The sequence below is a fragment of the Lissotriton helveticus genome, chromosome 10, assembly GCF_964261635.1.
Source record: "Lissotriton helveticus chromosome 10, aLisHel1.1, whole genome shotgun sequence".
NCBI lineage: Eukaryota > Metazoa > Chordata > Amphibia > Caudata > Salamandridae > Lissotriton > Lissotriton helveticus.
In genome coordinates this window covers 552,622,667-552,636,364 of record NC_136071.1, presented here as the reverse complement: position 1 = coordinate 552,636,364, position 13,698 = coordinate 552,622,667, and the positions used below count along the sequence as shown (strand labels likewise).

Genomic DNA, 13,698 nt, shown 5'->3' with positions numbered 1-13,698 from the left:
GCTGGAGACACTTTCTGTGATTCAAATGATTTGGGCACCTTTCCATGTTGTCTGTCACTTGTTATTCAACCATCCATTAACAAAGTCTTCATTAACATGGAGAGAGGTTTTGTGAATGAACATGGCTGCTTTTCATAGATCAATGGTTTACGCATGAAGATTTTGGAGCTAGGGTTTCAAACTATTTTGCTGATTAAAAAATTGCTCTGGTCCCAGTTTCAAGACCTTGCTGATAAGGAGTTACAGTCAGGCTGGAGAGTGCATCGGACCCGACTCAGTGCCCCTATATGTGTCCCCTATTGCAACTTTGCAGCATCAGTTTTTTATTGGTCAAATACTGAACTGCAACATTGTTGTCGCCTGTTAGCCAAATTTAAGGATTTCCAGCAGCTGCGCCCTATGGCCAACCGTTGAACAGTTGTCAGGGGCTGTTGGACACTTGGCTGCACCGGAATTTGTGTTTAGTAAGGGGTAAACATGCAATGAGACTATCGGTGGGTTGTAGTGGTACCTATGGCAGGTGATATCTCATTACTTTGCTATCTGATGCATGTAAGAATTGCTTAATACGGGACAGAAGACAGAAATCACTAAGCCTTGGTAAATTAGCCAGTTAGTGCCCGTCTGGAACTTAATATACAAATGCGAAGCATGGACACTTCCTAGGACTTTAAAGAATGAAGATGGAAACGTTAATGTGACAGAGTTCTATGTATTCACGAAAACACTTGTTAAAGATCAGTTATGGTTAACGTTGGATGCATAGGTTAAAGATAAGTTGTGGTTAACTTTGCATACATAGTTAAAGTGACATAATATTTATAGTTGTAAGTTGAAAAAAAGACAACAATTTGCCATTTGTAGTTAACTGTAACTGACATAACAAAGGACATAAATGATGACCTCACTGTTGACATCATATACCTCATCTCTGTTGACATAATAGATTATTTTACTTTGGGTAGGTCAGGGAGTCTAGCTCCCTACCAGTGCCATTGGCTCCTTTCTCACTGTGCATCGCCTTGACAATGCACAGTGAGCTCTGGATGCAGAACAAGCACCCCACGCAACCCTCTTTCACCGGGAATACTGCGCCGTGTGCAGTGGGCGCTGTGACCAGCCTCTGATCTCTCTGTGCATGGCTTTCATATGTGCATTGTGAACTTTAGACAATAGCATGACCTTTGGCCATGCCTTTTGCCTGCTTCCATACCACAAAGGGTGCTGCACTTCCTATTTGGCTGCAGGCTCTGGGCTAGGGTGACCAACTGGCATGGGTGCAAATTCAGGACAGTGAGTGTAAAATTTCAGGACAAAGGGTCAAAATCCAGGACAAAAATTCAGGATAGAAGGTCATAATTCAGGATAAAAAATCGGGACAAAAGGTACATTTTACAGACACATCAGAGGAATTTGCGCAATATTACATAAGTGAACAGACAACCAACACGCACACAAGTCAAAATAAGTGTATATTAGGTTGAGAGATCCTTGCCCTGCATCTGTTGTGTGCCTGAGTGAAACTTAAATACCTGTGTTTGCATATTGGATGCACCTGGGTAACGTGCCAAAATGAAACCTCCACCCACCCCAGAGCTTGGCCCCTGGTGAGGTGACAGGAGCCCATAAACAAACGCAGTTTGCCATACCCTGGACTCTGGCAGGAGGAGACCCAGCATATGCTGTCACTTGCCCATTATCATTCTGTAGGAGATAATTAGGCCGACATACAGAATAATGAGCCAATAGCAGCCTGTGCCAGGTTGGGGAGGGGCTGCTGCAGGCCACTGATCACAGCAGGAGAGCAAGATGGCCCCTGCAGTGAGAGTTACAGGACTCTAAGGCTGCTTGCAGGGGGCAACTCGCTCTAAAGTCCGAAATTACGGACCGAAGGCGTCCGTGAAAGACTTCTTCATGGACGACAAGAGGGACAAATTACGGACAGTCTGCGAAATTTATAGAGGGTTGGTCACCCTACTCTGGGCACAGGGCATGGCAACTACGGAAGCCTCGTGTCACCAAGTAGGGTACACACATCCTTTGGCTATGTGGTGTGGTCTCAAGACGGAGGGCCTGTTGGTTAACCAGGCATGTGCCACTGAATTGTTTACACAATGCCAAAGGCAATTCCCTGCATTAACCCTTGTCCCACTGAACCAGCAAAAGTTTGGTATTGATATATGCTCAGCAGGTTGTGGCTGCTGGGCCTGGTCTGCCATCAGTTTTTGTGTCAGTCCCCAAGGAAGCAGATGTGCATGGCCTTCAGACGTGTGTAGTAGGATTTCACCATTCTTGGTTTTTGACTGTGGGAATTTGCATTGTGAATTTTCCTTTTTTTTCCTCTTTTTAGGATTTGTTAAAGTATAAATGACAGTTTTAAAAAAAAATGTTTACTGATCCCTATCCACGTTTGCAAATTCCATGACAAAACATGGCCTTTTTAGGTTTCATGCTTACCAAAAATTCGTAAGAAATTACCTACACGTATAAATAAATATACATTCTTTAGTTTATCCACTGGTCTGATCAAGTGACATTTACATTTTACTTACACCCACCAAAGCATAAATCATAGGGCAATGGTCAGCCCACCACACCCATTGCCTGATTTGCAGTGTCAGTGATGGTAGTTTACGTTATCACATGTCTACAGCTGCCTGGAAAGGAGTGCTCAGGATTGGTGTGCCATGCCATAGGAGCCTCTCCTTTATTTTATTTTTTTATTTCACGTTTGACTTTTCTATTTTTGCAGACTCCATATGTTTTGTTAAAAAAAAGATATTGACCATTTGCAAGGTCTTGCCAGTTACTAGTGCTAATGCTTGTTTTATTTTGGGGTCATTGTCTGTCCCTCTGTCCTCACCTCCCATTCTCCAGATATTCAGGGAATGCTGAGATACTTCCCCTCGGGGACAGTTCTCCAGGAAGTTGGCTGTGGTGCCTAGCTTCCTGCGTTGGTTGTCGCAACAAACATTTTCAATTGCCTCCAACCAAGCCATTAATTAAGCTGCATAACTGATTATCCGTTCAAAGCAGACCCAACACCATTTTATGATGCAAATCTCTCAAAAACTACTGACTTGATGTACTCCAAACTGCAAAAAGGCTCTTTCCTTTGTAAAGTTCTTGTTTCATGTCAATTATGTGGTATCATTCCTGTAAACTGTTTATGCTATAGTAAAAGCCAAATCTTCCAACTAAAGTTATTTTGATCAACCACCATTATCTCCACCCACCGTCCATCTTCAAATACCAAAACCTAATGCATGCTGATTCTGTGCAGGTCTGTCTTATGGCACCACGATTATTCGAAAAGCAAGAAACACAGTTTCAAAGAAATGTGAGCTATTAACATTCAAAGCAAAGTTACTATCACTAACTGCGTATTGCAAACATTTACTGGAAAAATAACCACAGCCAGTTATGGTTCAGCTAGTCTAAACTGGAAAAATCTTCTTGTACCATAATTCACGCATCCCGCTATGATTTGCTCATGTTAGGCAGGCATTTTTTCAGATGCCATCGGCAAAGTGATGTATTGATTGTCAGGGGTTATGTGTTTTGTGCATTCATTGCACAACATAAGACTTGAATTTAAGAGCTCTTTCAGAGGTTCACTGATCTATAACTAACCTTGAACTGTGTTTTGTTGTGAATTTTTATTTATTTGTGCTGTATTGCTTTTTTAGGTCTCACCTGCCTATGCGCTTGCGCATTGCAGCTCGAGACATATAGAGGCGCATCAGGAAAGCTTACCAAGAGGGCTTTGGCAGGCGGATTACCCACAGTGCATGCGCTCTGTGCACGCACTTGCCAGTTGCTCCCCGACGCTCTGCATCAGACTTCAAAGGAATCCCTTCCGCTCCCCCGCCACACCAGCCACGTCACAAACCACCATTTGCCTGTGCCTCCCGTCGCACTTCAAAGCTGCCGCTCCCCGTCCCCGCATCAGACTTCAAAGCACGCTTTACCTTCGCTTCCACCACACTCTCCGTGCCAATACCTCTGCCCCTCACTCTCCATTAACACTTATTCTCATGCTCTATAACTCGCAATGCTTACATTCCACTACGCACTTTATCCTCCCACCTATACTCATGTTCTAGCTTCGCTCGGTGTTTCACTCTGCCCGGCACTTTATCCACGTGGTCGCTGAAGACGCCAGACGCCGCTTGCCGAGACTCCCGACTAAGAGATTGGTTTCATTTCTTTAAAAGGACTGTCGCTTCTGAATTTCTATCATTACTAGCTTCACAGTGATATCAAGAATAAGGACTGTTTCTACAAAAGAAACATTTCAAAGGGAGCTCTGGCATTAATACTAATTCAGTGTTATAAGAAAGGTTGCACTACAGTTGGATTGTTGGAATAATAAGACAAGATTTCGTCTATGAAAAGTTCGCTTATACAGGAGCCCTGATGATGTCCGATTGTGGACGAAAAGCGTCGGCTGTTTATGTTGCACTTTGATTTATGAGAAAAAAATGAAGATTTATCATTATACTGAATATCTACATCTCTGTTGAGAATCATCAAATAAAAAGACATTTGTTGGACTTCACATCTGTGAACCTTCTGATTTTTTGTTGAACTATCGCTCCCTCAAATTCTTGTGCATACATCGAGGACATTGCTGGATTTTACCGGTGGATCCAGATGAGGTTTTGAGCGGACTGTTAAATATTAACTTTTCCTCTAAAATACTGCTAATGTAAATTTAGTTTGTGCCTGTGCTGTCTCTAAAAACCCTCACCGTTCTTCGTATTTGAGTATTTCAAAGCACGCTTTACCTTCGCTTCCACCACACTCTCCGTGCCAATACCTCTGCCCCTCACTCTCCATTAACACTTATTCTCATGCTCTATAACTCGCAATGCTTACATTCCACTACGCACTTTATCCTCCCACCTATACTCATGTTCTAGCTTCGCTCGGCGTTTCACTCTGCCCGGCACTTTATCTTGCTACTTATCAATATGTTTTTAACTCCCTGTGCCTCTTTCTCGAGTTTTAATATATGCCACATGGTATTGCATCTACGTGCCTGTAACTTTCCACCGTACTCTGTCCTGTTACCTATACTCATGCTTTTACTTCGCCCTGAAACCCGACCCTCCTTCCGGTCTTCCACAACATCGTGCTCACAACCCCTGACTCCCCTGCCCCCCAGCATTCCTTCTCTCCATTGAGCCTCCTGCAGTCCGGGAAAAAAAACACTTCAAAGGCCTCCCCCTGTACCCATCCCCCTTGCGCCTCCTCCCCTGCCATGCGACCCAGTCAGGTGGCACCCAGACTCCCCGTGGGACTTTAAACACTATGCCAGGAGCCTTTATGCCACCCCGTTGCCTCACCCCACACCACACCGAATTCCTTTTTTTCAAAGCTGTGGGTCATTAATACTCTGCCCAGGATCACCGGATGTTGTTGAGCCACGCTGAGATCTAAACATTATTCCCCCGCTCCAACAACAGCAGTTTTGAACACAGGGCCCCTCCACCCCTTAATCCAACCACCAATTGCATTGCTACCAAGCCGATGCTCCCGCAGCAGCCCCCACCACTTCACCGCTACCCACCGGCACCTACCCTCTAGAACCAAGATAGCATGCCCAACTACGCTCCAAGCCCGTCACAATGCGCCAAAACACCCATCCTCCATCCCCAGGAAGCGCAACTCCCCACACATATCTCCTGCAATCCTGTCTCCCTCCATGCCCAGCATGCCCACCACGAATCACAAACCATCTGAATACCAGTGCACCACAGTACCCTTTCTGTCTGCGACTAAATCAGTTATTTGAAGCCCCTACCCATACAATTTTTGGCCTCGGTGCCAGGACTGCTGTTTTAAAAAATGGCAAATTTAATCCTAAACTCTCACCCCCATCCTCCGTTTTTCTGTCCGTTTACCAGTGCTTGATTCCAGTCATTTTTTTTGGGGTGTATATGCACTGCATGCACAGGTTAGTCTCTCCATTGGCTTACTTTTGTTTGCATATGGTTGAGCTTTCTATGCATTGTTATGGAGTAAATGCCATCGAGCTGGCTAATGCACCGCAGCGCCCCCTCATGTAACAAGCATTTGCAATGCTATACGCTTCCAGTGGCGTCGTTTTGTTTGCGCTTTTCTTGCCATAACACACAACAGTCAGTATTTTGTTCCCTTTGTCATGCACTCTATTCTGCCACCTATTCTTATATTTTGGCCTCCCCCTGCCTCTTCCTATACCCTGTAATCTATCCTGCCACCTATCCTATTGTTGTTCCCTGCTCTGCCTTTTACTCTGCCACGCACTCTCTCCTGCCACTTACACATATGCGCCCGCTTTACCTTCGCTTCCGCCACACTCTCCGTGCCAATACCTCTGCCCCTCACTCTCCATTAACACTTATTCTCATGCTGCACACTGCTGCATTACTCATACTGCTGCAATCTGCACACTGCCGCACGCCTCACACTGCTGCCCGCCTCACACTGATTCATGCCTCACACTGCTGCACGCCTCACACTGCTGCACACTGCTGCATTACTCGCACGGCTGCACGCCGCACACTGCTGCACGCCACACACTGCTGCACGCCACACACTACTGCACGCCTCACACTGCTGCACGCCTCACAACACCACCACATCACTCTAGGACACCACCATATCACTCTAGGACACCACCATATCACTCTAGGACACCACCACATCACTCCAGGACACCACCACATCACTCCAGGACACCACCACATCACTCAGGGACACCACCACATCACTCAGGAGCACCACAAAATCACTCAGGAGCATCACTCAGAGGCACCACCTCATCACTCAGGAACACCACCACATCACTCACAGACACCACCACATCACTCACAGACACCACCACATCACTCACAGACACCACCACATCACTCAGGGACACCACCACATCACTCAGGGACACCACCACATCACTCAGGGACACCACCACATCACCCAGGGACACCACCACATCACTCAGGGACACCACCACATCACTCTGGGACGTGATACCATCACATCACTCTGGGACACCACCACATCACTCTAATACACCACCGCATCACTCAGCCCAACCACATCATCACTCCGAACCACAACAGCACTGTCCTTGCTTGCTACCAACGATCATTGCCATAGCCAATAGGACTCGCATTAGCAAAAGTGTAAGCTATTTGCTTTGTGATTAACAATGCTATTAATTTATTTATTTTCAAAGCCAACACATATTTTAAAAAATTGTCATTTACAATACCAATAGCTCACACCTTCCTAATGCAAGACCTATTGCATTGCAAATGCTTGTTTTATGATGTGCTGCATTCACCTGTCACATACCTGAATGAGCTGCAAAACTTCTGGCTGTGTACAGTAGGATTTGGCTGCAGAGCCGCGTGTGCCCAACCCCCTAGGGTTGTTCCATTGCACTCGTCCTTTGGCCTGGCTCTTTTATATTTATTTTCATTCTTTTTTTTAGCGCTTCACAGTACCTGGCTCGCAAGCCATGGTAGGGTATGAAGCTTCACAGGCCTAGCCATGCTACCTTGCATATTAACAAACAAGTTAAAAATGTAAGTCCATTTGTTTACAAATCCAAATCTTATGGTAGGATTTAACGAGGTGGCCCATTAGAAAAGGCAGTTGTACTATCATGACCTTTTCAACATTCTGTTTGCACTGAACATTGTGTGAGACATGCAGACTATTATATTTGTATATAGTTTTTTAAGTAGTCTCATTTCTATGATAAGGGATCACACATGCTTAACATGGTAAAGCCCTACGTGGGCATTTTATTAAGGCAGGCAGCAAGGTCATCAGATGCCATGTCTACAGGTTTACTTTTTTGATGACTAAACTTAAGACATAAATCTGCTATCTGCTCGGACACAGGGAGTCAGTTGTAAAGTGGAAAATAACGCTGGTTTGTAACATCTCAGTTTCCCTTTTGTCCGATGCTGTTTAGAACACTACTCAGTGGTTTAGTCTAGCAGTGACTCATTTAATTTTTGTAATCTTTTCCTTGCCTCCAGATCACTTCAACCTTTTTACTTTAATGTGTTACGGTTCTCATATGACATTTACTCTTTTTCCGTCTAGCTGCTGTTTTCAAATATGTTTTTTTTTAAGAATTCTAAAAGCAAAAGTGCAATTCAAATACTGTAGTCAATGATTTACATGACCAAAGTTACTCTTTTTAAATCCAAAACGTGAAGGGCAACATCAGCTGAACTTTGGGTTAATGGGTATAATCATTGTTGCAAAAACTTCCTGCTGGTTTTGTCCTATTGCTAATAAGGTGTTAAACCGTGTCTGCCCATGTTAAGGGGCCCAGATTGCTTGTACGGTGTCAGCTTGATGTTTGATACTACAGATAAGCCTGCCCCTTCACATCATGTTTGATGTGGAGCTGAGAGCTAATCCGAAGCTGGCACGGTTTGCACAAATCCTGCATGGAAGCCAAGGCAATGCCCTTCCTGAGCTGAAGTGTTGAGACGGAAAAGTCCCTAGCAAGGAGACGGACGTACACCCCTGTCATGCGTGTCCCATCTTCAATGATGTATGGATCCCTCGTGCTGATTTTTTGTTGCCATGGGCAAACACCAATCATGTTTTTGTGCCATGACATAGGCCTGTCTCATGGATTGCGGTCCTGTTGGGCCAGGAGAGGAACCCAAAGCACTATCCTTATAGTGATGAAAGGCTACTGCCTTTGTCAGGAGGTAAGTATCACGAGCGATGTGGTGGCAGCTACCACTTAGTGATCAGTAGTAGTGAAGAGGCCTTTTTTATCTGTGTCACTTTATTGAAGTTCACAGTCTCACTCATTTAAAGTTCCGCAGCTGTGTGCTTAACTCACCTTTGGCCTACATCAAGTTAGTGTGTAGCTCTGTTCAGCTTGTGTGTGTGTTCTGTTCATGAGCTGGGTGTATGTGTGCCTGTGAATAATGCAATACAGGGAATACTCTGGGTTCCTTTTTGGGAGACCCAGGGTTGAGTGGGGGAGCATGTGGAGGTAGAGAATCTTCCAGACCGATGTGTGGATTGTTGCATTCCTGTGAGCTGGGTAGGACACACACTAGAAAAAGGAAGAGCCTGACTCTTTTGTACACTTAAAAGGAAACACTTTGATTCAGAGATAGGTTGCTGGAAAGGGCCATGTGCACATTTCAGGAAGGAGATGAGGGCTTATAAGAGAATCATAAAGAGTAGGGCTGTGGCCCTGGGCTAACCTTCTGATGCACATACCATCATGAAGATTACTGCTGTGCCGATCAGGCCGTAGCTTAAGTGTGGAGTGGTCGGCGACCCTGTATGCCGTTTTCTCCCAGGCTGTTGCTGATGAGAGAGATGCAGCCAACTTCACCATACGTGGTGGACTGGATACAACCGACTCGCTGGCCAGAGCAGTTTTACCGACAGTGGCCTTACAGTGTCATGCCTTGCTGAAGACAACTGGCTTTTTTGGGGTTGTCCAGGCATCGCTAATGAACATCCTATATAATGGCTCCTGTTTCTTCAGAGACAACACGGATTGAGCGCAGGAGTGCTTTAAGGACAACAGAGCTACGACCAGGTCCTTGGGCCTTTCCATTGCTCCTCAACACCTCCAATCTGCCTTTTTCTCCTTTCATGGCCACGGAAGGGGCTTCCAGCTACGTCTGTACCTGCCCCACCTCCACAGTGTGCAATCTTCACAGCTCCTGCGTGGCTGAGGACGTTGTACCCACATATCTCATGGGTCAGGCAGTCGGAAGCAAGGTCAGTCTACCACCCCCCCAACAGCTTTCAAGCCCTTATAATCTGCCCCCTTCTCAACATGGGCATTCAGTGGGCAGCAGGATCTGCCACCACCTGCTCCACTGGTGGTCTATTACATCGGACTAATTGGTTTGCAGATTGTCCGATAGGGCTACTCCCTCCCCTTCGAGACTACCCCAACACCTATGCCACCTGTGTGCAACAGGATTATAGAGGACTATCTTTCTTTGCTCGCCAGGAAGTGTTGGGACTCTCTTTGCCAAGGGTGCCAACCAAAGGGTGCTGAAACCCGAAGTAAATCATGGTTGTTACTCCTGTTACTTTCTGGTCCCAAGAGGTACGGAGGCCTTTGTCCTAACCTAAACCTGCGCCCTCTCAATTTCTTCCTCAGGAAGGAGAAATTCAAAATGCTCACCCTCGCTCAGGTCTTGCCTGCCTTAGAGACTGACTGGTGGCATTGGACTTGCTGGACGCATATTTCAACCTTCCCGTCCTGCCTACCCACAGGCATTACCTGCGGTTCATGGTGGGCCATGAGCACTTTCAGTTTGCTGCGCTCCCTTTCAGTCTAACCAGTGCCCCATGGGTGTTCACCAAGGTGATGCTGGTGGTTGCAGCTCATCTGCGGAGATGAGGGGTGGGAGTCTTCCCCTATCTTAACGACTGGCTGTTGAAGGCAGACTCGCCCCAGTGTGTCGTCTCCAATCTCCAGACTATGGCTGACCTCTGAATTTGCTGAGGTTCACTATCAATGTGCCAAAATCACACCTGAAGTCCTCTCAGACGCTCACTTTCATTGGAGCTGTTCTGGACATGGTGCAGTTTCAGGCTCATTCTCATGAACAGTGATATCAGGATATTCAGGCTTTGATACCGATGCTTCAGCTTCTATCCTGGATTTCGGTGAGAATGACTGTGTGGCTGCTGGACCTCATGGCCTCCTACATCCTGCTGGTGACACATGCCTGCTAGCATACATGAGCTCGGCAGTAGGACCTGAAGTTCCACAAGGCGCAACATCAGGGAAATCTCTCTGACATGGTCCAGATCTTGGATGGAACTGTACAAGATCTGTAGTGGTTGTAAATGAGCCACAATCTAGTCTGCGGCACACCCCTCTCCCTTCCATAACCAGATGTCACAATAGTCAACAGATGTGTCACTCCTGGAATGGGAAGGCCATCTAGGAGAGGTGGAGATCAGGGGTCTCTGGTTTCCTTCGTAATCCAGAATCCACATCAACCTTCTGGGGCTCTGGGCAATGCGGCTTACATTGAACGCCTTGCTACACTCCATCAAGAGAAAGTTAGTGCAGGTATTCACGGACAGCACCACTGCCATATGGTACTACAACAAACAGGATGGGTCCTTGGATACTTTGTCAAGAGGCAAAGCGTCTTTGGAAATGGCTGGAATGTCAGGGCATTTCCCTAGTGGTTCAACACCCGGCAGGCTCTCTGAGCAATAGGGTGGACAAACTCAGCCAAGGATGCCTAATGGATCACGAATGGCGCCTCAATCCAGTGGTGGTGCAAGGTCTCTTTCAGTAGTTGTGCGTGCTGGAGATTCCAAGGCGGCTCTTCGAGACGCTTTTCATCTTGAGTTGAGCTCAGGCCTCCTGTATGCCTTTCTGCCATACCACACCTGCCCAGAGTTCTCAAGAAAATCAGGTACAGCCGCGCGCAAGTCTTCCTGGTGGCTCTGGACTGGACTTTGAGAGTTTAGTATCCTGAGCTGTTGAGCATGGCCATCGGACCTTTGATTAGGCTGCTTTTTTCAGGAGGATCTTCTGTCGCACTGCAGGGGAGTGTTCTCCTCCAGAACCTGTCAACTCTCCACCTTCTTGCGTGGAGATGGAGCGGCTACAGTCGGAAGTGTGCAATTTTATTAAAGCAGCTAATCCCTCCAACAAAATGGTATATGCCTGCCGTTGGGACTGGTTTGTGGCATGGTGTGCAGAAAAGCAGGTTGACTCCGTTTTTGCTCCTCTGTCTCTGATTCTTCTCTTTAATCTTTCCTTTGCCCACCAGGTCTCTGCTTTGGGCACCATAAAGCATACCTTTCTGCTATTTCTACCTTACAACGGTTGCCTGGCCAGCCATCTCTCTTCGAATACCCTATTGCACATAGGTTCTTGGGAAGTTTACAACATGTGTTTCCGCCTTCTCCCTTTACTTTCCTCAGTGGGACCTTAATCACGTCCTGACGTTCCTAAAGTTTGCTTCCTTATCCGATTCATTAGATGCTCCCAATGCACCTTGAGTTCTCAACCTAGCATTGACCCCACAGCACATCTAGGCTTTCAATGAGGCCATGTTGCAAATATTCAGTGTACTTCTGGTTCCCTCTTGGTGTGCCTTCTCGGATGGATTGCTCCCTCTCGTGAAACTGTTGATGCCTTATATCTTGATTTACAGAACACCAGTAGGCTTGACACCTCTCCTGAGGCAGAGCCTGACTCGCTACATGGGCCACCAATGGAAGAAAGTGCCTAATTTATACTGGTGATTTGCAGGGCAGCCAAGGTACTAGAGTTACAGCTGCCCTCTGAAATTCTGCAGCTGGTGCAAGCACCAGTTGTGCCCTTACTTCTGTTCAAATACTCTGTTGGCTACCTGAGCATGCCTGTTGGTGAACAGGCAGTTGGCCAGGCGTTCTAGACCGCTCCATGATGACCTGGATTTTCTCACCAAGCATCCCACTCCAGAGTGCCTTATTGTGCAGGTTTCAACCAATAAAGTGAATCCTAATTTATTTCCTACCCCTCCTCAGGATACTGAATCTAAAAGGACTGATGCCTTGGCACCAGAACAGTACGTACAGAAATATATGCTGGAGCAGCAGGTGGCCTGTCTTACAATGAAAGTGTTTCTCAATTCCATATAAGGGACCACCATCCAGAGTTTGGCAGCCAAGACCACCATCATTAATTATATCAATGGACACAGTTTGATGCTATTGTGGACCTCATGTTGGGAAGCAGTTGGCCTGTGGAAGTGGATGCAACAATGAGGAATCTTCCTGGTTGTGGATCAGTTAACAGGCTCCCTCATTGTGAGGGTGGATACACTCAATCAACTCGCTCTAGAAGACCATTAGTGGCAAGTGCACCCCTCAGTGATGAAAATGATAATCTCCAGGTTTGGGTTTCCATCCATGGAACACTTTATAGTGGTCAAAACCAGGGAGTGGCCTCACATTTGAAACATAGCCTCAAACCCCCTCTTCCCCTCGAATGGTTCAATGGCAGGCTCAATTTGGTCTCAGGACCGCCTGTAGGCGTTGTTACCCATCCCTCTTCGGTCAAAAGTACTGCAGATGGTGTATAAGGATTTCAGAGGATGTTGTACGCCGATCTGTTGGAATTCAGCACTAGGCTACCCCTTCCACTCCTGTGCAGTGCAGACCTCTCACAATCAAATGGTCAGGTGTTCAACCCCACTCCCAAAATGCTGTGGCTGCATGAGGGATCATTGAGCAACACCACTTAAAATTCTTTTGTCTTCTTGATGGAAGTCACAGACATCATCTTGGCAGCCAGGGAGCCCACCACAAAATGCATCTTGATGGGTTTCTTCACGAGGTTCATAAAATGGTGTGAATCAGAAGGCTATAACCCCTTGAAATCTTACCTTTCACCTGTCTTGCAGTTTATGTTCTCCATAACACTGCAGGGTCTATTAGTGATTAAAAGTAAGGATACTTTGGCATCCATGTCTTCCTTCATATGTTTGTTTGATCAACCTTCCCTTTTAGTTTGGCACTATGGTGCATTTCTAAATGGTTTGCTCTTATATCCTCCAACTCCTTTCACTTTTCCTCAGTAGGATTTGAACTTTCTTTTAACTTTTGTGATGATACCACTGTTTGTGCTGATTCTCACTGCTTCCTCTCCTGTCTTTCTTTCCTTGCAACAAGTAGGAGTGACTT

At 46.3% G+C, this 13,698-nt stretch overlaps 1 protein-coding gene across 2 annotated transcripts in view; it reads left to right on the top strand.

Moving 5' to 3' along the window:
* The window catches only part of MRTFB (myocardin related transcription factor B), a 304,268-nt gene that overhangs the window by 170,599 nt on the left and 119,971 nt on the right, over positions 1-13,698 (top strand). The window lies entirely within an intron of this gene.